The 23927-nt window shown below is 40.3% G+C and overlaps 1 protein-coding gene across 2 annotated transcripts in view; it reads left to right on the forward strand.

Moving 5' to 3' along the window:
- LOC106587065 (xylosyl- and glucuronyltransferase LARGE2s) overlaps window positions 1-23927 on the forward strand; it is a 119565-nt gene that overhangs the window by 23911 nt on the left and 71727 nt on the right. The window lies entirely within an intron of this gene.

Genomic DNA, 23927 nt, shown 5'->3' on the forward strand with positions numbered 1-23927 from the left:
TTACAAATAGCTGTGTTGGGTGATTTGGAAAGCCATAGTCAGTCCATAAATAATATAATACTGGTAGGAAAGGTTTTCATCTTTAGCTCACAATCTGTAGATACTATATGATTAGAAAGGTTCAAAATGTATGTAAAACATCACGGCACAATTGAAAAAGATATGGCACATGGAAACCAAACGAGGGTGGTCTATGGTGATAGGTGGGATGGGCTGAGAGTGGCTGAGGGGGGGGATTAAAGAGCTTATGTTTGGTAATGTATTATCGTTATGTGATTGCTTCATGTAAAAGTACCATGTATGTAAAATGTATATATAAAATGTATGTATACGTAGCAGAAAAGCTGTATAAAAAAACTAAAATATATGTGTGGATAATAAGGGGGGGTGGATAATAATAATAATAATAATATAATAATAATAAAAACATATATATATATATAATTATATATATATAAAAAAATTAAACACTCGGCTGCTGCTTCTCTGCCCTCTGCTCCTCTTTCCTCCCTCCACATCTCCTCTACCCTTCCTTTCATCCCTCCCTCACTAGTCTCCTCCTCCACGTCTTCTCTCCCTTGCTCCTCTCCTCCCTTCTTTCATTCCTCATCTCCCCTGCTGCCATGTACCGTCAACCACTCTATTGGCTACCTCTGCAACGAGCTCCTGTAAAACAGTAACCAGTTTGTGTGTTATATGCCTTAGACCTTGTATCCTCTGGAGGAATGCTGTATTACTCTCCCTGGGTCCTTTACCCAGGGAGAGAAATCTCTCTCTCTCTCTCTCTCTCTCTCTCAAAATTCAATAAACAAGGGAAACATTAGTTAACATTACACCCATGTTTTATTTTTTTTAGGAATAGAATGTAAAATGTCATTATTGGCTATGTACAGTGTTGTAAAATTTTTGACACATTTTATTTTATTCTAAAATGTATTAAATAAATAAAAAATCATCAGCAATCTACACTAAATTTTAGCAAATGTATTAAAAAAGAAAACCAAGAAATACCTTATTAAGGGAAGGCAGGTAGCCTAGTAGTTAGAGCGTTGCTCCAGTAACCGAAAGGTTGCTGGATCAAATCCCCGAGCTGACAAGGTAAAAATCTGCTATTCTGCCCCTGAGCAAGGCAGTTAATATAATCCACTGTTCCCCGGGCTCTGAAGATGTGGATGTCGATTAAGGCAGCCCCCCACACCTCTCTGATTCAGTTGGGTTAAATGCGGAAGATGCATTTTAGTTGAAAGCATTCAGTTGTATATACACAAGTATTCAGACCCTTTGCTATGAGACTCCAAATTGAGCTCAGGTACATCCTGTTTCCATTGATCATCGATGAGATGTTTCTACAACTTGATTGGAGTCCACCTGTGGTAAATTCAATTGATTGGACATGATTTGGAAATGCACACACCTGTCTATATAAGGTCCCACAGTTGACAGTGCATGTCAGAGCAAAAATCAAGCCATGAGGTCAATGGAATTGTCCGTACAGCTCCGAGACAGGATTGTGTCGAGGCTCAGATCTGAGGAAGGGTACCAAACATGTTTTGCAGCATTTAAGGTCCCCAAGAACACAGTGGCCTTTCTTAAATGGAAGAAGTTTGGAACCACCAAGACTCTTCCTAGAGCGGCTGCCCGGCCAAACTGAGCAATCGGGGGAGAAGGGCCTTGGTCAGGTAGGTGACCAAGAACCCGATGATCACTCTGACAGAGCTCCAGAGTTCCTCTATGGAGATGGGAGAAACTTCCAGAAGTACAACCATCTCTGCAGCACTCCACAATTCAGGCCTTTATGGTAGAGTGGGCAGATGGAAGCCACTCCTCAGTAAAGGGAACATGACAGCCCGCTTGGAGTTTGCCAAAATGCAACTGAAGACTCTCAGACCATGAGAAACAAGATTCTCTGGTCTGAGGAAATCAAGATTGAACTCTTTGGCCTGAATGCCATGCATCACGTCTGGAGGAAACCTGGCACCATCCCTATGGTGAAACATGTTGGTGGCAACGTCATGCTGTGGGGATGTTTTTCAAGGGCAGGGTCTTGGAGACTTGTCGGGTTCGAGGGAAAGATGAACGGAGCAAAGTACAGAGAGATCCTTGATGAAAAGCTGCTCCAGAGTGCTCAGGATCTCAGACTGGGGCAAAGGTTCAAATTCCAACAGGACAACGACCCTAAGCACATAGCCAAGACAACGCATGAGTGGCTTCGGGACAAGTCCCCCTCAGGAGACTGAAAATATTTGGCATGGGTCCTCAGATCCTCAAAAGACTTTACAGCTGCACCATCGTGAGCATCCTGACGGGTTGCATCACTGCCTGGTATGGCAACTGCTCGGCCCCCGACCGCTAGGCATTACAGAGGGTAGTGCGTACAGCCCAGTACATCACCGGGGTCAAGCTTCCTGCCATCCAGGACTTCTATACCAGATGGTGTCAGAGGAAGGCCCCAGCTAACTTAGTCATAGACTGTTCTCTCTGCTACCGTACGGCAAGCAGTACCGGAGCGCCAAGTCTATGTCCAAGAGGCTTCTAAACAGCTTCGACCCCAAAGTATTTTCTTAAAACCTTATTATTGGTTAAGGGCTTGTAAGTAAACATTTCACTGTTGTATCGGGGCATGTGACAAATAAAATTTGATTTGATTTGAATGTCCTTGAGTGGCCCAGCCAGAGCTCAGACTTGAACCCGATTGAATATCTCTGGAGAGACCTGAAAATAGCTGTGCAGCAACGCTCCCCATCCAACCTGACATAGTTTGAGAGGATCTGCAGAGAAGAATGGCAGAAACTCCCCAAATACAGGTGTGTGAAGCTTGTAGCTTCATACCCAAGAAGACTCGACGCTGTAATCACTGCCAAAGTTGCTTCAACAAAGTACCAGTAAAGGATCTGAATACTTATGTACATTTATTTTTCAGTTTTTTATTTGTAATACATTTGCAGAAAAATCTAAAAACCTGTTTCTGCTTTGTCATTATGGGGTATTGTGTGTAGATTGATGAGGGGAAAAAATTATTTCATCAATTTTAGAATAGCGCTGTAACACAATGTAGAAAAGGTCTGAATACTTTCCGAAGGCACTGTAGTTGAAGTATGAAAGGGAAAATAAATAAATAGTTGTATTTACAATTTTTGTGCTCCATAGGTTACCCTTTTTCTCATGGCAATGGGCCACAAATCTTGCTGCCGTGGTTGCATCCTGTGGTATTTCTCCCAACAGATATGGGAGTTTATCAATGTTTGATTTGTTTCAATTTCTTTGTGGGTCTGTGTGATCTGTGGGAAATATATGTCTCTAATGTGGTCATACATTTGGCAGGAGGTTAGGAAGTATAGCTCAGTTTCCACCTCATTTTGTGGGCAGACCTGGCTCTATGGTGGCCTCTCTGGATAGCAAGGCTATGCTCACTGAGTTTGTACATAGTCAAGGATTTTCTTAATTTGAGGTCAGTCACATTGGTCAGGTATTCTGCCATTGTGTACTCTCTGTTTAGGGCCAGATAGCACTCACATTTGCTCAGTTTTTGGGTTGATTCTTTCCAGTGTGTCAAATATTTATCTTTTTGCTTTCTCATCATTTGGTTGGGTCTAAATGTGTTTCTGTTTGTGAACAGAGCCCCAGAACCAGCTGGCTGAGGAGACTCTTCTCTAGGTTAATCTCTCTGTAGGCGAAGGCTTTGTGATGGAATGTGTGGGCATCACTTCCTTTTAGGTGGTTGTAGAATTTAACAGTTATTTTCTGGATTTTCATAGTTAGCGGGTGTAGTCCTAATTCCACTCTGCATACATTGTTTGGCGTTTTACATTGTACACAAAGTATATTTTTGCATGCACAGTCTCAGTTGGGTATTTTTCCCATCTTTTGAATTCTTGGTTGGTGAGTGGACCCCATACCTCACAACCTGTCATGGCTGTCGGGAAGGATCGGACCAAAATGCAGCGTGTTTGTAGTTCCACATATTTATTTAGACTGTGAAACTTAATGCAATACAAAAATAAACTGAAGGACAAAACAACAAACCGTGACGCAGGAGAAACAAACACAACTCACCAAATATAATCACCCACAAAAACAGGTGGGACAAACATCAACTTAAATATGACCTCCAGTTAGAGACAACGACAACCCGCTGCCTCTAATTGGAGGTCATGCAAAACAAAAACCAACATAGAAATACAAAACTAAAAACTGAACATAGAAATACAAAAACAGACAAACACCCCCTGTCACGCCCTGACCTACTCTACCATAGAAAATAACAACTTACTATGGTCAGGACGTGACACAACCATAGAGGGCAATGGGTTCGATAACTGATTGAAGTATTTTTTTTATCTCGCTCTCTCTCTCTCTGTCTGTGCTGATGTTTGTAAGGCTGATAAAAGTTTTCTGACACGTTTCCCCTGCGTGTGTTCAGCATGAGCTCCTTACGTGCCTAACTCCATACCACTGCTTTAGCTGGTCAAGCCCATTCATTCTGTAGCAGGGAGTGGCTGTAGTCGAAACCCTGTGCCAAAATGAGTCATGAATCATTGCACTTCAGAAGTGTGTTTGGTTTGCCCAACAGCTAGATGTGTGTCCTGGATGGATGGTGTTAACACCTGGTACACGATCAGGAGGCATGTCACGAATAGAATTGTATCCACTGTATATTATGTTCACTCTACCTATTTGTATATAATGTATGTGAACTTTGTATAAACTCCTCTGTATGTATTATGTGTCTAAATGTTGTTTATCACTAGCAGCACCATATTACCAAGTAAAATTCTGAGTATGTTTAAATGTACTTGTTGAATAAAGGTGATTCTGATTTTGGCACGATTCCTAATCCTACATGTCAAGAGAGGCGTGTTTGTTCTACATAACGTATTTCTATCCCCCTACTCCCAGTCTGCCCTGATTGAATTCCAGCGTCAGTCTTTTGCTTTAGCTACGCAACTCTGTACACCCATGGGTTTTCCCAGTCCATTCCCCATATATCCTCCGGTGCCTAGCGCAATATGTTAATGTGACGCTCAATTAAGAGCCACTGATGCGTAGCATAGCTGCCACCATGAAGGAGCTTATCAGCCCGTGTTAAATGTTGCAGCCTATTGGTGATGTGTGTGCATCCATGTCTGTGTGCATGCATGCGTATGTTCCTTTAGCCCGGCCCTCTCAGATACCCAGCCCTCAGCGGCTGAGACGTATGTACAGTATGTATGCATGTACGTTTGTGATTCCGATTACAGACATGAAGACCAAAGTGTCAGTGTCTTTAGCAACAAGATATTTTATTTTTTAGCAGTATCAGTTTTAAGAGGAGTTAAAACTGCATCCTTCTCTTCTCGTGTGAACGTGGAACAGAGATTAAACTCCGTAGAGAGATTAAACTCTGTGCTATAAATACATTTATTTACGCAATTTAAGTGTAATTGTGTTATTAGCACAGACATGCAAGTACGTGCACACACACACACGCGCGCTGCTCAGCCAGTGGTGGTCAGATGTGCTCTTTGACACTGTGACCTGTTACCGTAGCGACAGATGGTCATCAATCATACACAGAGAGGGGGAGATAGATAGGCTGGAAAGAGGTACGATCGAGAGAGGGGGATGTGTTGAAAGGTGGATAGATGAAACGAGGGGATGAAATATACCCCATAAAAAGACAAAGGGAGAGGGAAGATGGAAGAAGAAAGGTCTCACCCCTCACATATATCAGTACCTCTCTGCAGTAGGTAGCCTAACGGTTAAGAGTGGTGGGCCAGTAACCGAAAGGTTTCTGGTTCAAATCCCTGAGCCAACTAAGTGAAAAATCTGTCGATGTGCACTTGAGCAAAGAACGTAACCCTAATTGCTCATGTAGGTCACTCTGGATAAGACCATCTGCTTAATGACTAAACTTTCCCCTCTGCCCAACATGATGTATGAGTTCAGAGTGATCCCTTTTTGTCCCATGGGACCCCAGAGTAAACCCTGTAAGGTCAAGTGTGTTAGTACCCTCCCCCAGGGCCGCTGATTGATGAACTGGTGGCGTGCTCTCTGGACCGGATGAAAAAACTTTGATTAGTTATTGACTAATGGAGATTATTAGGTTCGCTCGTTAACATTCTCGCTCTCTACCTCGTACACTTCCTCACTGTGGTTCGTTCTTTCTTTCCCTATGCAATTTCTTCACCATATGTTCTACCTCTCTCTTCATTTCTATCCTGTTTCCTTTCGTTCCTTCGCTCTTTTGCTCAGCAGTAAATTGGCAGAGATGGCAGACATTTCCATATTAAGCCAAAATCTCTTTAATACACCCATGGCTGATTATGAAAGACCCCGCCCCACCCCCCCTCTCCTCTCCTTCCCCGATCCCTCTCTCCCCTCCTCTAGACGCTCCCCTGTTCCTCTAATGGTAATGCTTTCTCCATCAACCCCACCTGATGGTTATGCGGGTAATTATAAGTCTATTTACGGCCCTATGGCCACACACAATGAGAAATAAATAACGTGTTCGCCCAAGCAGAAACACATTAGTTAGCTCTCTCCCTCCCTGCTCCCATCTCTCACAACTTAACAAGTTTGAGGCCTTGGTTTTTCCACAGCACTGCATTGTGCCTTACATCTCTCTTATTGGCTATTGTGTGAGTTCTGACTCCCAGAGCATCCCTGCTCTATTATCTTCCCTTCAACAGCAAGGCTATGTCCTTTATCCACATACTGTATGGGTTCCACTCCTTGTCCACTCCACTTTCACTCCACTCCCCCACCTCCATTGTTATATGTATGCTGCACTATGCATGGAGTTTAAGACCCTCTCCAACATTCAGATTCTTATGGGCGTGTGTAATCACTATCAGCCAGGATATATGCCTTCAATACTTTCTATTTGTCGAGAGAGAGAGAGAGAGAGAGAGAGAGAGAGAGAAAGATCCAAGGCAGAGTCTGATGAGATAGTCTTGTAAACATCCCTCTCTTCCACATGGATAAACAGTGAGAAATGGAAGACAAGAGAGAGAAAGGAGGGATGAGAGTGGGAGCAGAGTAGAAAGAGAGACTGGGGAGGATGGTTGGTATAATGGCCCCTGTCCAACATGTGCCCACTCATCCTGCTCTTTTCATATTGAGATGGTGAAGGGAGAGGTTCCGTCAGGCAGACAGGAGTCAGGGTCTGTTTGTGCACATGCATGCATGTGCGTGAGACCTGTAGAGGTGTTGTCCCTCCTTAGGCCCACTATCGTGCTCCGAAGGGATGGGCAGCACTTACTCACAGTACCTGTTATGCTGAACACTATAGGTGAGGGTGAGTCAGGGTCATGAAAGTGCAGAGACATGCATTTTTACATTTTAGTCATTTAGCAGACGCGCTTATCCAGAGCGACTTACAGTAGTGAATGCATACATCTCATACATTTAATTTCATGCATTTATTTTTTTATTTTTTTTGTACTGGCCCCCCATGGGAATCGAACCCACAACCCTGGTGTTGCAAACACCATGCTCTACCAACTGAGCCACAGGGAACCTATGAGACTGAATGTGTGGCTGAAGACAACTACCTTATGTTATTCAGTTCATTTAATCCACGACACTAATGTTAGCTAGTCTCTTAGAGTAGGGGATAATTCTGTTCTGAATAGGTAACTGACACCTTATTTATCCTCTCTTCCCCCTGGGCTATATAACATATGCATAACTATTTATTTGCTAATTAGCCACTAATAGCTCTACATGCCTGAATAGGCACTTTTCATATACAGTAAATACCCTGCACTGTTGTTTGAGCAATTGTGTCTGTAGCAGCTGCCCCAATAGTGTAACCTTTATTTAACTAGGCAAGTCAGTTAAGTACAAATTCTTATTTACAATGACATCATACACTGGCCAAACCCAGACAATGCTGGGCAAATTGTGCGCCACCCTATGGGACTCCCAATCACAGCCGGTTGTGATACAGCCTGGATTCGAACCAGGGTGTTTGTAGTGACGCCTCTAGCACTGAGATGCAGTGCCTTAGACCGCTGCGCCACTCGGGAGAGAGTAACTTCTTCTCAATATGGCCCAGTACATATATTTTTTTGGGTAATTACAGTATAATGTGACACAACAGATCACTTTTTTTGTTGTACAGTGCATACTTACGTCATTACAGTTACATAGTAGAAACATAACACTGCTACCTCTATACCCCAAGCTGCTATGTATTGTTTTTGAAGTGTTGTGATCTGTGTAGTACAATATATACTGGGTTGGAGTTCCTAATAACATGACTTTGTATCGCTGCTCTGTTTATCTGTGACCCAGTTTGTAGATCTGTAAATCCAGAGGGAGATGCTTTGTCAGCTGGCTGTGTCCCCTACCTCCCTGTACCCGTGTGTTTAAAGGTTCACCCATTTTGAATGTTATATTGTTTTTGTGCATCGATTCCCAGTGTCATGTTTTCATAAGTATCTGAGCTATTGCCGTTCAAGCAGGCAGAAATCCGGCCGGTATGACGTAGCATTGCGATAAAGCCACTCTCTATACTGGAGGTTAATAGGAATACGACTTTTAGATCACAAAAACCTCTATCATATACAGTACCAGTCAAAAGTTTGGACACACCTACTCATTCAAGAGTTTTTCATTATTTTTACTATTTTCTACATTATAGAACAGTAGTGAAGACATCAAAACTATGAAATAACACATGTGGAATCATGTAGTAACCAAAAAAGTGTTAAATAGAACAAAATATATTTTAGATTTTAGATTATTCGAAGTAGCCACCCTTTGCCTTGATTGCAGCTTTGCACACTCTTGGTATTCTCTTAACCAGCTTCAACTGGAATGCTTTTCCAACAGTCTTGAAGGAGTTCTCACATATGCTGAGCACTTGTTGGCTGCTTTTCCTTCACTCTGTGGTCCAAGTCATCCCAAACCATCTCAATTGGGTTGAGGTCGGGTTTTTGTGGAGGCCAGGTCATCTGATGCAGCACTCCATCACTCTCCTTCTTGGTCAAATAGACCTTACACAGTCTGGAGGTGTGTTTTGGGTTCTGTTGAAAAACAAATGATAGTCGCACTAAGTGCAAACCAGATGGGATAGCGTATCACTGCAGAATGCTGTGGTAGCCATGCTGGTTAAGTGTGCCTTGAATTCTAAATAAATCACACAGTGTCAACAGCAAAGTACCCCCCCACCATCACACCTCCTCCTCCATGCTTCACAGTGGGAACCACACATGTGGAGATCATTTTCTCATCTACTCTGCATCTCACAAAGACATGGCGGTTGGAACCAAAAATCTCAAATTTGGACTCATCAGACCAAAGGACAGATATCCACCGGTCTAATGACCATTGATCATGTTTCTTGGTCCAAGCAAGTCTCTTATTATTATTGGTGTCCTTTAGTAATGGTTTCTTTGCAACAATTTGTCTGTGAAGGCCTTATTCATGCAGTCTCCTCTGAACAGTTGATGTTGAGATGTGTCTGTTACTTGAATTCTGTGAAGCATTTATTTGGGCTGCAGTTTCTGAGGCTGGTAACTCTAATGAACTCATCCTCTGCAGCAGATAACTCTGAGTCTTCCTTTTCTGTGGTGGTCCTCATGAGCGCCAGTTTCATTATAGCACTTGATGGTTTTGTGAATGCACTTGAAGAAACTTTCAAAGTTATTGACATTTTTTGGACTGATCTTCATGTCTTAAAGTAATGATGGACTTTCATTTCTCTTTGCTTATTTGAGCTGTTCTTGCCATAATATGGACTTGGTCTTTTACCAAATAGGGCTTTCTTCTGTATACCACCCCTACCTTGCCACAACACAACTTGGCTCAAACACATTAAGAAGGAAAGAAATTCCACAAATTAACTTTTAAGAAGGCACACCTGTTAATTGAAATGCATTCCAGGTGACTACCTCATGAAGCTGGTTGAGAGAATGTCAAGTGTGTACAAAGCTGTCTTCAAGGGAAAGGCTACTTTGAAGAATCTCAAATATAAAATATATTTTGATTTGTTTAACACTTTTTTGGTTACTACATGATTCCATATGTGTTATTTCATAGTTGTGATTTCTTCACTACTATTCTACAAAGCCCTGCTCATAGAGAGAGCATTGCATTGTGGGTTTTGTAGTTGGCTTGAGCTGCAACAGATTTTCACATGTTGCTACCAACCTCATTATAATGACAAAATGAAAAATTTGTTCACAAACAATATTGTTCTCACATATTTGTGTTATTTAACACTGTAAATTAATTGATGAATGGTTATGGATGGATTTTTCCTTTAATCAAGAATCCTTGATCTATGCTCTATTCGTGTTTTTGTTTTTTGACTGGCATGTCTATTCTGAGCCACCGTGTTGTGTGTGGCAGTTTGTGATGTAGCTGTTTGAGAGGGTGCGTGTGTGTGTGTGCATGCACGTGTGTGTGCTTCCTTGCGTGCATGTACAGTATGCACTTTCTTGCCACACAGGAACAAGTGTTACGGTCTCAAAGCTGTCCACCTGTTCATATATCTAAATCTGCTCTCTCTCCCTCGCTGTATCTCTAGAGATGATCTACTTCACTTATTCATCCCCTATATTTAACAAGGAACCTAAGAACCTTAGAATGGAGACATCCTCTCAACTGTCTCTGGAGCTCTGTTTCAATTTTAGTCAGAACATTCCGGGGGTGAGTCTTTGCCAAAATACATTCCCAAAGGGAGAACATTACCTATTCAGACCCAGAGAGAGCACAATTCCAGTTCTCTCAGACTGACCATTTTCACATTGACGATAGCAAAGGGACATTTTCGAGAGGTTATAGAGAGGTCTCGATTCTTGAGAGACAACACTGTTATGTAAACTTGCATAATTATCACATCTCAACCTCTGGAGGTCGCGCACGATTCTGGCATTCATTTGTGTCACATATCAGCATAGCAAACATTAATTTGTGTCACATATCAGTATAGCACATAATGTAAAAATAAATAAATAATTATACAATACAAACTTGGTCTCTTTCTTTGAGTAAGGCATATCCACAATGCAGATGCTTCAGCCTAGGGCCAGCCAGTGAAAGCACAGTGCGTAGGCGTTGTTAATCTTCAATGGTTGGGCTGTGATTGTCTCGGGGTTCTGTCACTCATGGGGACACTACGTCACCGCAGAATCTACGTAGGCAATTCAAGCCCCCTTGGATGCTGCCATAGAGGGGTTGGTTGTTTAGCAACAAAACCGACATGTGAGCAAATACGGGGCAAAACAAATGGGGTTGGCTTAGATTGTTGACAACATGGCTTTCAAATCCATCTTTACAGTTGTTGGTTAGCTAGCTAGCCCTATTAGCATTGAGATGAAATCAGTCAAAGCAAGACGCGCTATCAAGAACAAGAAGAAACTATCTGAAATTAGTCACTTACGATTCCCCACATGGATGTTTCTTGTCATTGTTGGTAGTGTGGTGGTTAAGGTCTTTACTATCAAATGAGGAGAGAGAAACTTATCACACAAGTCAGAGTTATACTTAAACTAAAAATGTAATCACTTATTAATAAGGGAGCAAGTCAATACAACGCACACATATAATCGATTGAGTGCTCTACGATAATGATGGCTGGTCGACGAATCACGCTCAGATGATTCATTGAGAGACAAAATATAAAGGGATTTTATAGCCAAGATACCCCCCCTTTCAACCTACATGACGAGCAACAGATGTATAGAATGGGTCACAAGATTAAGATTTGTATGAAAGATACTTATAATTCATAGCAGACAGTATCTGCTGTGTCAACAGTTATCTTTCATTGTACAGACCAGGGTTTGGCCCTGGGATCATCTCTCCCTGGTACCATATAGAGCAGAAACATTAACTTATGCTCTGGAATGCGGTCTCTTTAGGTTTTAATCACCCAAAAGACAGCATAAATCTCCTGTCAGTGTTATCTCCCAGAGGCCCATCCTTAGTAGAACACACACAGATGAGCGTCCTAACAACCCCTTATTCTGTTGCATAAAACAACCATTTGATGCAATAATATAAAATCATTTTGCAATTTTCCACCATAGTAGCCATCTGGCTGCCCAGAACCACATCAACTTACAGACTTCTGCCCCAATGAAGCGTGCACATCGTATCTGTGACGTTAACCCATCTATAGATTTACAGCAGAAGTGCCCATCCAAGAAGGCTCAAAGTCATTGGTCACACATAAAATGACGTCAAATCACGTTATATCTCCCATAGCTTTGATTGGACTGATCATGTCAACCTCATGTTTTCAAAATCTAGGGCAGCAAGCTATCTAGCTAGATAAGCAGTCATCATTATGAATCGCATGAACAATTTACTGGCAAATCCATTTCAATCCTTGTCATATGAGGAGAAATTATTGATAAAACATATCGGTGCTCATCGGCCATTGGACATCCACATTACACAATAAGTCCAAGTCAGGGTTTAAGCAGTGTTGTGATCAAGACCACCTAAAGCGAGACCGATTCAAGACCAATACCGGGGGGTGGCGACCAAGTCAAGACCGAGAGGGGGACAAGGGGTAGAAGACCAAGTCAAGACCGAGACCAGAAAAAGACCATGATTGTAATTTCATCAAATCACCAGGCTTGGCTGGTGTAGGCCGTCATTGTAACTGACTTGCCTAGTTAAATAAAGGTTAAATAAAGGTTAAAAAAAAAAATATATATATATATATCATTTAAAAAGTTCAAAATGTCCAGTATTTCTGTGTTCATATTTCAGAACATTTTATGGATTCTTTAGACATTCGTATGGTGAAAAAAATGCATGCTGAGGGAAAATAAAGCCACTCTAAAAATTATTACCAACCCAAAGACAGTGTGGAACAATGGGCCTTCTCTGCCTTCAGAGAAGGGCTAATCTAGCTGCAGCATTTCATTGTATTTATATTATTATTTTCAATGATGTTCAGATTTAATCTCTTCAGTTTTTTGGGGGAAAATAAAGGGTTAACACTGAAAAGAAAAAAAATCTCCAATCAGGATTTTTCTTTGCTGGTCTCTGGAGAGATAAATCTAGCTAGCCTGTTGGGGCTACAGGTTAGCAATGAACCCCGAGTCGGGATTGCTAACAAGGCTGGAAATTCAAAACATCAAAAATCTAATAATTTCAATTTCTCAAACAATCAACTATTTTACACAATTTAAAAGATAAACATCTCCTTAATCTAACCACATTGTTCGATTTTCAAAGAGGCTTTACGGCAAAAGCATAAAGTTAGATTATGTTAGGACAGTACATAGCCACAAAAGTACAAACATCCATTTTCAATTCAAGGTCAGGCGTCACCAAAAGCAGAAACCAGCTAGAATTATGCACTAACCTTTGTCAATCTCCATCAGATGACACTCCTAGGACATTATGTTATACAATACATGCATTTTTTGTTCCATCAAGTTCATATTTATATCCAAAAACAGCATTTTACAGTAGCGTGAAATTCAGATTTTTTTCTTCTCTGAAATGCTTCCGGTGAACATAACAAAATTACTATTCGAAAACATTGGTAAATTATAATATTGTCATTCAAAGAATAATATATTATCATCTCGTAATTGCTACCGAATGGCCAGATCTCAAAATAACTTTACTGGGAAATCACATTTTGCAATAAACGGGGTGCTATGCTAAGAACAATAAGCTATGCTATACAGTTAGCATCATCTAATATCGATAATAACATTGTAAATATCCCCTTACCTTTGATTATCTCCATCAGAAGGCACTGCCAGGATTTCCCAGGTCCGGAACAAATGTGGTTTCTTTTGACAAAGTTCATAATTTATGTCCAAATAACAACAAGTAGTTAGCGTTCATTATGCTCCCACAAAACGTGGTGGGGGGGGGGGTGTAAAATCACGCCGAAAAGCTAAAAAAAACTAGTAAATAATCTATTTACGTTCGTTCAAACATGTCAAACGTTGCTTAGCATTAATCTTTTGGTCCATTTTTAACGTTAAACATCAGTAATATTTTCACACAACCTATCCTATGTCTAGATAAACAATGATGACAAACTCATGCTTCTCAGATTTATGCGCAGGCGCAAAAAAATGAAGTGATGACATGTCAACTTCCTTGCATTCTAATTTGCTCTCTGTTTATCATAGACGCTTCAAACAACTTTATAAAGATCGTTGACATCTAGTGGAAGCCGTAGGTGTTGCGAAATGAATCCTTTCTCACTATGGTATCTATAAAACAATGACACTAAATAGTACAGTCACAAAATTCAATTTTTTTTTAATCTATTTTTCACAGGTTTTTGCCTGCAATATGAGTTTTGTTATACTTACAGACACCATTCAAACTGTTTTAGAAAATTCAGAGTGTTTTCTATCCGATATGCATAATAATATGCATATCCTAGCTTCTGAGTTGGTGTAGGAGGCAGTTAAAAATGGGCACATATATTTCTTTTAATTTCTCAATACTGCCCCCGAGCCCCAACAGGCTAGCTAAGTCAGCCAATTGGCTAGGCCATCAGAAGCTAGATAAAGGCCTCTGCCATTCAACTGTCTTAGGGCAAAATTTTGGAGTGACAGTGGAATCAACCAATCAGATTTTGAATGGTTGGGACTGTTTTTACAAAACAACAGGTCATGGCGCAATAGCGAGCAGTAGTTTTCCCTTGGTCTAGCTAGCTATCTTTTTTTTCCGGCTGGTTTGCAGCGGCTGCACAGGTTTTATCAAAGAGTATGTTGTTGTTAATTTGTTAGCTTCTCCCTTTTCAAGAACAACTTTCAACAAGAAGTTACATTTCAAATGATCATCATCTTCTGGTGAGTGGAACTGTGTTTTTTATTGCAGCACACTTGCTGTTGTTAGCTATCTCTTTGAAAATAAATTGTGTGTGTGAAACATTGTTTCATTGTAGCAACATGAAATCTTATTCAAATCTGTTCATATACACCTCTATGAAGAATATGACACTTAGAAAAATATTCTGACAAGCGACCACTTTTTATAAGTTCTTAGAATGTTTGGGAATTATGTATACTAAGGCATTTGTCAAAATTCTATAGCAATATAGAGTGGGAAAGCAACAGTGCGTTTGGACAATTTTTAGACACTGCAGTAAATAAAACCAAATAAAAACATCTGTCTTGTCCAGGACCAGACTCTTCACAGACCAGTGCTCTACAGCCAATCAGAGCTACAGTAGGCCTTTACAGTGCATTCGGAAAGTATTTAGACCCCTTGACTTTTTCAACATTTTGTTACATTACAGCTTTATTCTAAAATGTATTTAAAAAATCCTCATCAATCTTCACACAATACCCCATAATGACAAAGCAAAAACAGGTTTTTAGAAATGTTTGCAGATATATTACAAATAAAAAACAGAAATACCTTATTTATATAAGTATTCAGACCTTTTGCTATGAGACTCGGCTGCACCCTGTTTCCATTGATCATCCTTGAGATGTTTCTACAACTTGATTGGAGTCCACCTGTGGTAAATTCAATTGATTGGACATGATTTGAAAAGGCACGTGACTGTCTATATAAGCTTCCACTGTTGACAGTGCATGTCAGAGCAAAAACCAAGCCATGAGGTCGAAGGAATTGTCCGTAGAGCTCTGAGACAGGATTGTGTTGAGGCACAGATCTGGGGAAGGGGAAGAAAAAATATCTGCAGCATTGAAGTTCCAAAAGAACACAGTGGCTTCCATTCTTAAATGGAAGAATTTTGGAACCACATTTTGGACTCTTCCTAGACCTAGTCGCCCGGCCAAACTGAGCAATTGGAGGAGAAGGGCATTGGACGGGGAGGTGACCATGAACCCGATGGTCACTCTGACTGAGCGCCAGAGTTCCTCAGTGGAGATGGGGGAACCTTCCAGAAGGACAACCATCTCTGCAGCACTCCACCAAACAGGCCTTTATGGTAGAGTGGCCAGATGGAAGTCACCCCTCAGTAAAAGGCACATGACATCCCACTTGGAATTTGTCAAAAGGTAACTAAGGACACTCAGACCATGAGAAACAAGATTCTCTTGTCTGAAACCAAGATTCAACTCTTTGGCCTGATTGCCAAGCGTGGCACCATCCCTATCGTGAACCATGGTGGTTGGCAGCATCATGCTGTGGTGATGTTTTTCAGGGGAAGGGACTTGGAGACTAGTCAGGATTGAGACAAAGATGAACAGGGCAAAGTACAGAGATATTCTTGATGAAAATCTTCTCTAGAGCAGTCAGATTGGGGTTTATTTATTTATCATCTCTAGTTGTGTATAGCCACCGAAAACGATAGGAAGGGGAAAAGTCAGTCACTCACCCACTCCTCCAATGGCATGACATGATATCCTCCTAGCAGCTAGCTAGCTATTTAGCTAATGTCAGGCTTCATGTTTTTTGCTTGCTACATAAATAGATACGTTACCCTATTACCCACGTTATGACTGACTTGTAATCATTGCCCTTGCTAGTTTGATTGTATTGGCATTCCCAGCCTTAGTTACATTTGTCCGTTTCTGTCCAGAATATTGAGTCATTGAATTTGACGCTACACGACCCAAGGCTGGTGACTTTCTTCAGAATAGATGGTTGACAAAAATACTACGATGGAAGCAAATGTAAGTAGTTATAACGTCATAACAAATCATGCAAAAAATATACAAATCAAATCAAACTTGATTTGTCACAATCATCGCATACAACATGTGCAGACCTTACCATGAAATGCTTACTTACAAGCCCTTAACCAACAGTGCAGTTCAAGAAAGAGTTAAAAACATATTTACCAAATAAACTGAAGTAAAAAATAATAAAAAAGTAACACAATAAAATAACAATAACGAGGCTATATACAGGGGGTACCGGTACCATGTCAATGTGCGGGGGTACAGGTTAGTCGAGGTAATTTGTACATGTAGGTAGGGGTGAAGTGACTACGCATAGATAATAAACAGCGAGAGCATCAGTGTAAAAAACAAATGGAGTGGGTGTCAATGTAAATAATCTGGTGGCCATTTGATTAATTGTTCAGCAGTCTAATGGCTTGGGTGTAGAAGCTGTTAAGGAGCTTTTTGGTCCTAGACTTGGTGCTCCGGTACTGATTGCCGTGCGGTAGAAGAGAAAACAGTCTATGACTTGGGTGACTGGAGTCTTTGACAATTTTTGGGGCTTTCCTCTGACACCGACAAGTATATAGGTACTGGATGGAAGGAAGCTTGCCCCCAGTGATGTACTACCCTCTGTAGCGCCTTACGGTCAGATGCCGAGCAGTTGCCATACCAGGCAGTGATGCAACCGGTCAGGATGCTCTCCATGGTGCAGCTGTTGAACTTTTTGAGGATCTGGGGATAGTTTGTTGGTGATGTGGACACCAAGGAACTTAAAACTCTCAACCCACTCCACTACAGCCCCATCGATGTTAATGGGGGCCTGTTTGGCCCGCCTTTTCCTGTAGTCCACGATCAGCTCCTTTGTCTTGCTCACATTGAGGGAGAGGTTGTTGTCCTGTCACCACACTGCCAGGTCTCTGACCTCCTCCCTATAGGCTGTCTCATCATTGTCGGTGATCAGGACTACCACTGTTGTGTCATCAGCAAACTTAATGATGGTGTTGGAGTCATGTTTGGCCATGCAGTCGTGGGTGAACAGGGAGTACAGGAGGTGACTAAGCACACACCCCTGAGGGGCCCCAGTGTTGAGGATCCAGGATCCAGTTGCAGAGGGAGGTGTTTAGTCCCAGGGTCCTTAGCTTAGTGATGAGCTTTGCGGACACTATGGTGTTGAAAGCTGAGCTGTAGTCAATGAACAGCATTCTCACTTAGGTGTTCCTTTTGTGAATGTTGACCTGTTTAAAGATCTTGCTCACATCGGCTACTGAGAGCGTTATCACACAGTTGTCCAGAACAGCTGGTGCTCTCATGCATGCTTTAGTCTTGCTTGCCTCGAAGCGAGCATAAAAGTTGCTCACAGTTGTGTTTCCCTTTGTAGTCCGTAGTAGTTTTCAAGCCCTGCCACATCCGACGAGCGTCAGAGCTGGTGTAGTAGGATTCAATCTTAATCCTGTATTGACGCTTTGCTTGTTTGATGGTTCATCTGAGGGCATAGCAGGATAACTTATAAGCTTCCTGATTAGTGTCCTGCTCCTTGAAAGCGGCAGCTCTAGCCTATATTTAAAATTGTATTTTTATTGATTATCCAAAACATACAATATACTTTCAATGAAGCCGCTCAACAACTACACCACACCAGTCCTCCAACAGACTCCTATTCAGAGTGACACAATGAAGCATCCAGGGTCAATGCCCTGCTCAAGGGCACGCTGACAGATCTCCCACCAGGCCAAAAGAAAATGTGAACCCGAACCCTCCAAGATCCCCCCACAGTTCCCAAATAGCTGTCCCTCTACCATTTGAGACCCCTCCCACAGTCCCCCAAGAATAAAATAAAAAAATAAAAAATTCTAATACAATTAATTCCATTCCCCACCCCCAAGAACCCCCCAATACACCATCAACCAAGAAAATGAACTAAAGAGATAAAAGAAAAAGACAGAAGAAAACAGCAAACAACAATGCAAAAAAAACAATAACAAAAAACGAAAATCATAACAGCAATGCCAACTGTATATGTTTGTGTGCATGTCTGGCACTATTACATGTATGTGTGTGTTCTTGTATGCATTTATTTGAATGAGTGTGTGTATATGCATGTGTAAAAACACCTGCACGGCATAAGCCTCAGGCAAACCGGGATTAGCTGTAAAAACACTGCCCTTCAGTGTCATTCAAACATACTTTTTATTATGTTTTATCTTTTAACTTTGACCATCATTCTATCTCCTGCACAGCAACTCCACTCCCACTTGTCTCCAATTCCACATCCCAACCCTCAGCTTTATATATTATGTAGATATGTACACTTTATTTTGTCAGGTATAGCATCCCTGATAAAGCAACATATTTTTTGCTCATATGATTTGAAACATGAATCATCAGGAGTAGACAGTGCCATAAGTAAGTGAGTAAACTAAGATATGACTAAGGAGTTAATCAGGGCAATTTTTCCATAAATAGACAGGTATATACCTCTCCATGGTTACAGGATCTTGTCTATATTTACAAGTTTTCTATTGAAATTCATTGTGGAGAGCTTATTTATATATTTTGTGATATGAATACCACATATGTCTACTTCACCATCACGCCATTATATAGGTAAACTGCAGGGTAATGTAAAAGTTATATGTCTTAAAGATCCAATACATAATACTGTACACTTAATTAGGTTTTAGTCCAGAGTACTGAAAAGTTAACTAGATCTCTCATTGAGCCATTGCAGGGATCTTGCTTGCGTACTTAATATAAAACTTGAGTCATCGGCATACATGGACATCTTTGTTTTTAAGCTTTGGATTTCTAATTCTCTAATGTTGTTATTTGATCGGATTTTAATTGCTAGCATTTCGATGGCCATAACGAATAGATATGGTGACAGCGAACACCCTTGTTTAACTCCTCTTGACAATTCAAAACTCTCTGAGAAGTAGCCGTTATTTACTATTTTACACCTGGGGTTGCTATACACTATTTTTATGCATTTTATAAGAGAATCACAGAAATGTAAAAATCCAAGCATTTAAAAATAAAATCCAGTCTTACTTTATCAAATGCCTTTTCAAAATCCAATATAAATACCAGGCCTGGCTTCTTAGATGTTTCATGATGTTCTATTATTTCTAGTAGTTGTTGTATATTATCTCTAATGTATCATCCATGTAAAATACCTGTCTGATCAGGATGAACAATTCCTGGTAAAACCCTTTTAATTCAGAGTGCTATGCATTTAGGTAGTATTTTTGCATCACAACATTGAAGTGTAAGGGGCCTCCAGTTTTTTTTAGATAGAATGGATCTTTATATTTTCCATCAGGATCTTGTTTTAATAATAGAGAAATCAGACCTTCCTGCTGAGTACCTGACAGACTACCATTTCTATAGGAGTAGTTAAAACAATCTAACAATGGAGCTTTTAGCATTTCAAAAAAGGCTTGATATACCTCTATCGGGTATGCCATCAAGCCCTGGGGTTTTTCCAGACTGAAAGGATTTAATATCCTCAGAGTTCTTCCTCTGTCATTTGGCCTTCGCACTGATCTTTCTGTACATTTGTTAATTTAACATTTTTTTTATATTATTTGGAAATAATTCCTTACCGTAATCTTCATTCAGTGGGAGAGGATGAGATGGAAAAGAGAACATCTGCCTAAAATATTTAGCTTCCTCTTTTAAAATATAATTCGGAGAATCATAGATGACTCCGTCTTCAGTAACAAGTTTCTGAAATACTTAAAAATAAGTAGGCCTCCAGTAAACTTTGATTAAATTTCCAACATCCACGTCCACATGGAAATTTTATTAGAGTTATGTGAAGGCCAATTAGATGATGATCTGATCACATTCTGTTTCCTATAAAAAAAATGTAACCTTTGATGCAAGAGAGAAAGAGACAAGAAAGTAGTCAAAACGACTAGCTTGATTAGGTCTCCTCCAAGAATATCTCACTATGTCAGGGTTTTTTAGTTTCCAAATATCCACTCTTTCTAATGTGTCCATAATATTTGTGATTTCCTTAAGGGCACGGTGATGATAGTTTGTAGAGTGATTACCTTGACGGTCCATTGAGGTACTTAACTCTGTGTTGTTGTATGTGTCAAACTGCTTGCTTTATCTTGGCCAGGTCACAATTGTAAATGAGAACTTGTTCTCAACTTGCCTACCTGGTTAAATAAAGGTGAAATAAAATAAATTAAATTAAAATTGAGGTACTTAACACTGTGTTATAGTCTCCAACCATAATGATTTGATCATTTGTTGCCTGTAAGTTCAATACATTTGTATAAATATTTTTGAAGAAGTATGAATCATCCTAATTTGGACAATATAGATTAATGAGCCAAATCGCTTTTTCATCCACTTTCATATACAAAAAGATCCACCTTCCTTGCGAACCATTCTTGACTATTTGCACATTCAGATCGACATTTTTGTTAATTAATATCATCACACCTTTTGAGTTCCTTTGTCCATGACAGAAAATTATTTCACCACCCATTTTATCCCCACACAACTTCATCTAAGGATGTGGAGTGAGTTTCCTGTAAACAGTATATGTTATATTCCTTTTCTTTTAGCCACGTAAAGACTGATCTTCTTTTTTTATAATCTGCTAAACCGTTACAATTATAACTGGCTATACTTATTTCACCCCTTACCATAATTAGATACTATTCTCAGTCTAAATTGACCATAATTAGTGCTTGTAAAGTTACTGCCATGAGAGGTATTATGGCAGTCAAAATTAGAGCTTTCAAATGTCTGATATTCAGAATTCAAGAAATAGGTTCTAGTAATATTTGTTTTATTCCCTTGCCTGTTTGCCCGTGAGTCAATGCCACATATGTTAGAAAATTGAGAAAAGATATTATGTGTGTAGTAAATCTGAGTAGGTTGATGTGTATGATATTGGATGTGATTTAGTGAGAGTATGTACGATGTCTGTATAAGAGTAAGACTATAATGTGTGCTGTCAAAATAAATAATAACTCCGCCAATTTGCATGGTTGAGTGTCTATGTGTGTAACATGTATAGCATATAGCCTTAATATTCATGATGATCATTGTAATCCATATCGTATCAACGTCATTGTTGCATCATAATTACCTTTAACATCATTGAAAAACACATCCCAACATTTCCATAGCAATTGACGTTTCACATGATCATGAAAGAGACCTTGCATTACTCTAGAGACTGCTTCACTACAGTACAAATATATTCCGTACAATATATTATTATTCCCCAATGCCCCTATTCTGATATCTTCCCCTTGCTTGTTGTAAACATATATAAACTTGTAGACAAATACATAAAAAAGATAGACAAACAAGAAACATATTAAATTATAAAACAGTTCTCAACAATAGAGAGAGAGGTGAGCGAGGGAGAGAAGAAAAAAGAGAGACTGAGAGAAGAGAGAGAGATTAGGTGTGTGTGTGTGTATGCATAAGTCTGTATGTGTAAGCGAGCATGTAATTGAGTGCGTATGTGTTCATATCCACTTCATGGTGTTCAGATATTTTTACAGTTCCCATACTTTGTTTTTGTCATAACCGTAAGTCTCGTAAAAATTTTGTACAGTCATGATGTTAGGGAGCTGTCTCGGAATAGCTGTCCATCAATAAAGAGTTTGTCCACAATAAGAAAGGCACGCTTATCCTTCTTCCTCTGTTGCCTCTGTACCGGATACAGTCTCTTACGACATTTGTTTATCTCTCTTGGAAATTGGTCATTTAGACCGAATTTGGTCCCTTTAAGCTCCCTTCCCCTGCTTTTGATCAGCTCCTTTTGTTGGTAGTGTTCAAGTTTTGTGATGATCGGTCGGGGACCCTTGGTCTTGTCGCTCCAAGCTCCAAGTCTGTGTACTCGGTGGAAAGCCACCTTGTTTACAGTCTCTATAGGAAGTTTCAAGGCAGATTGCATGAATTCTCTGATCACGCCCTCTGGATTATTGGATGCATCCTCAGGAATCCCAGATTTTTTTTTTTTTCACGCATGCTACCACTTTGTATGTCTAGTAGCAACTCCTTCATCACCCTGTTTTCCCTGAGTAGACAATCCATGTTGGAATCGTGGATTTTAACCTTGGCTGTGAGTGCCTTGTTCTCTCCTTGGAGCATTATAATTTCACTCTGGCTAAACTCCAAACTCCCCTTCAGCCCTGCTACCTCCTCACACAACTTTTCCAGTGTTGTATGGATTCCAGCCTCTACTTCAACGGTAAGTAAATTGTCCGTGTCTGTAGATGAATCTGTTTTTCTTTTTTTTGTAGGGTTAAAGACATTTTGTGAGGTAGTTGGATCTTTCCATGATGGAGTATGTTGTTCCTCCATAGCGTAAAGCTGTTGGTACTTGTCGATTTCCCCCAGGATCTCCTTAGTATCCAGGTTGGCTCTTTACTGCAACCAGCTGTTTTACAAAATGATGACAATGAGTCTTTCCCACGACGACAGGTGTCTGTAGTACATCCAGCTAGCACTGGCGGAATCCATGCAAAAACATGTTTGGTATTCGTATTTAATTAATAGCGGTTTCGTTTTAATCAAAAAGCCTTTAGCTCGATGCGGATGTTGCCTGTAATCCATGGCTTCTGGTACGTACGGTCACTGTGGGGACGACATCGTTGATGCAGTTGAGAGGAATATGTTAGTTAATGTAGAGACAAACAATTATGCATATTTTTGGCCATAAAGTTAATTTACAAAAATTGCTATTTAGCAAACTAGCTGACTAGCTAACATTAGCCAGCTAGCTGGCTAGCTTTATGGGCATTGTTATTCTGGTTGTTTAATGTTTTAGGGCCTCCTGAAACAACCAGCAAACCAGGCTGTCGTCTTGTGAAACAGTGGATGTAAAGAATCTAGCTCTACACCACTACACTTCCTATGCATCATGTAAATACTCTAAAACCAGTTCTTCTCAATATCTAATTTCCTTCATCTGCACCGATCTGAGGACACAGGATTTGTGTAGTATTTCATCAAATGAGAGACTTAATTTCAACCAGTAGAGAATGTGAAAAGCTTTATCGAAAGAAGTTCATTATCCAAGTGTTATGAATGCATAATGCATGCATTATAAATAGTATAGTTGTATAATTATATTATAAATATAAGTTCAATCTGTACTTCAATGCATATTTGGTGTCCATTATAAAAATGGAGGAAGAAAGAAGGTGGGAAGAGAGGTGTGAAAGTGTAAAATAGGGAAAGAGGTAAGAACCACAGAGCAGGGAAGACAGCATATGATTAATGAATTACAGTGCTACTAAACTTAATATTCTCTCAGTTCATCACAATTACATAATAGTATCTCTAGCTGTGTCTCCCTAACCAGCCTTGGGCTCCCTGGTGGCCCGAAGG

The sequence above is a fragment of the Salmo salar genome, chromosome 26, assembly GCF_965601325.2.
Source record: "Salmo salar chromosome 26, fSalSal1, whole genome shotgun sequence".
Taxonomy (NCBI): domain Eukaryota; kingdom Metazoa; phylum Chordata; class Actinopteri; order Salmoniformes; family Salmonidae; genus Salmo; species Salmo salar.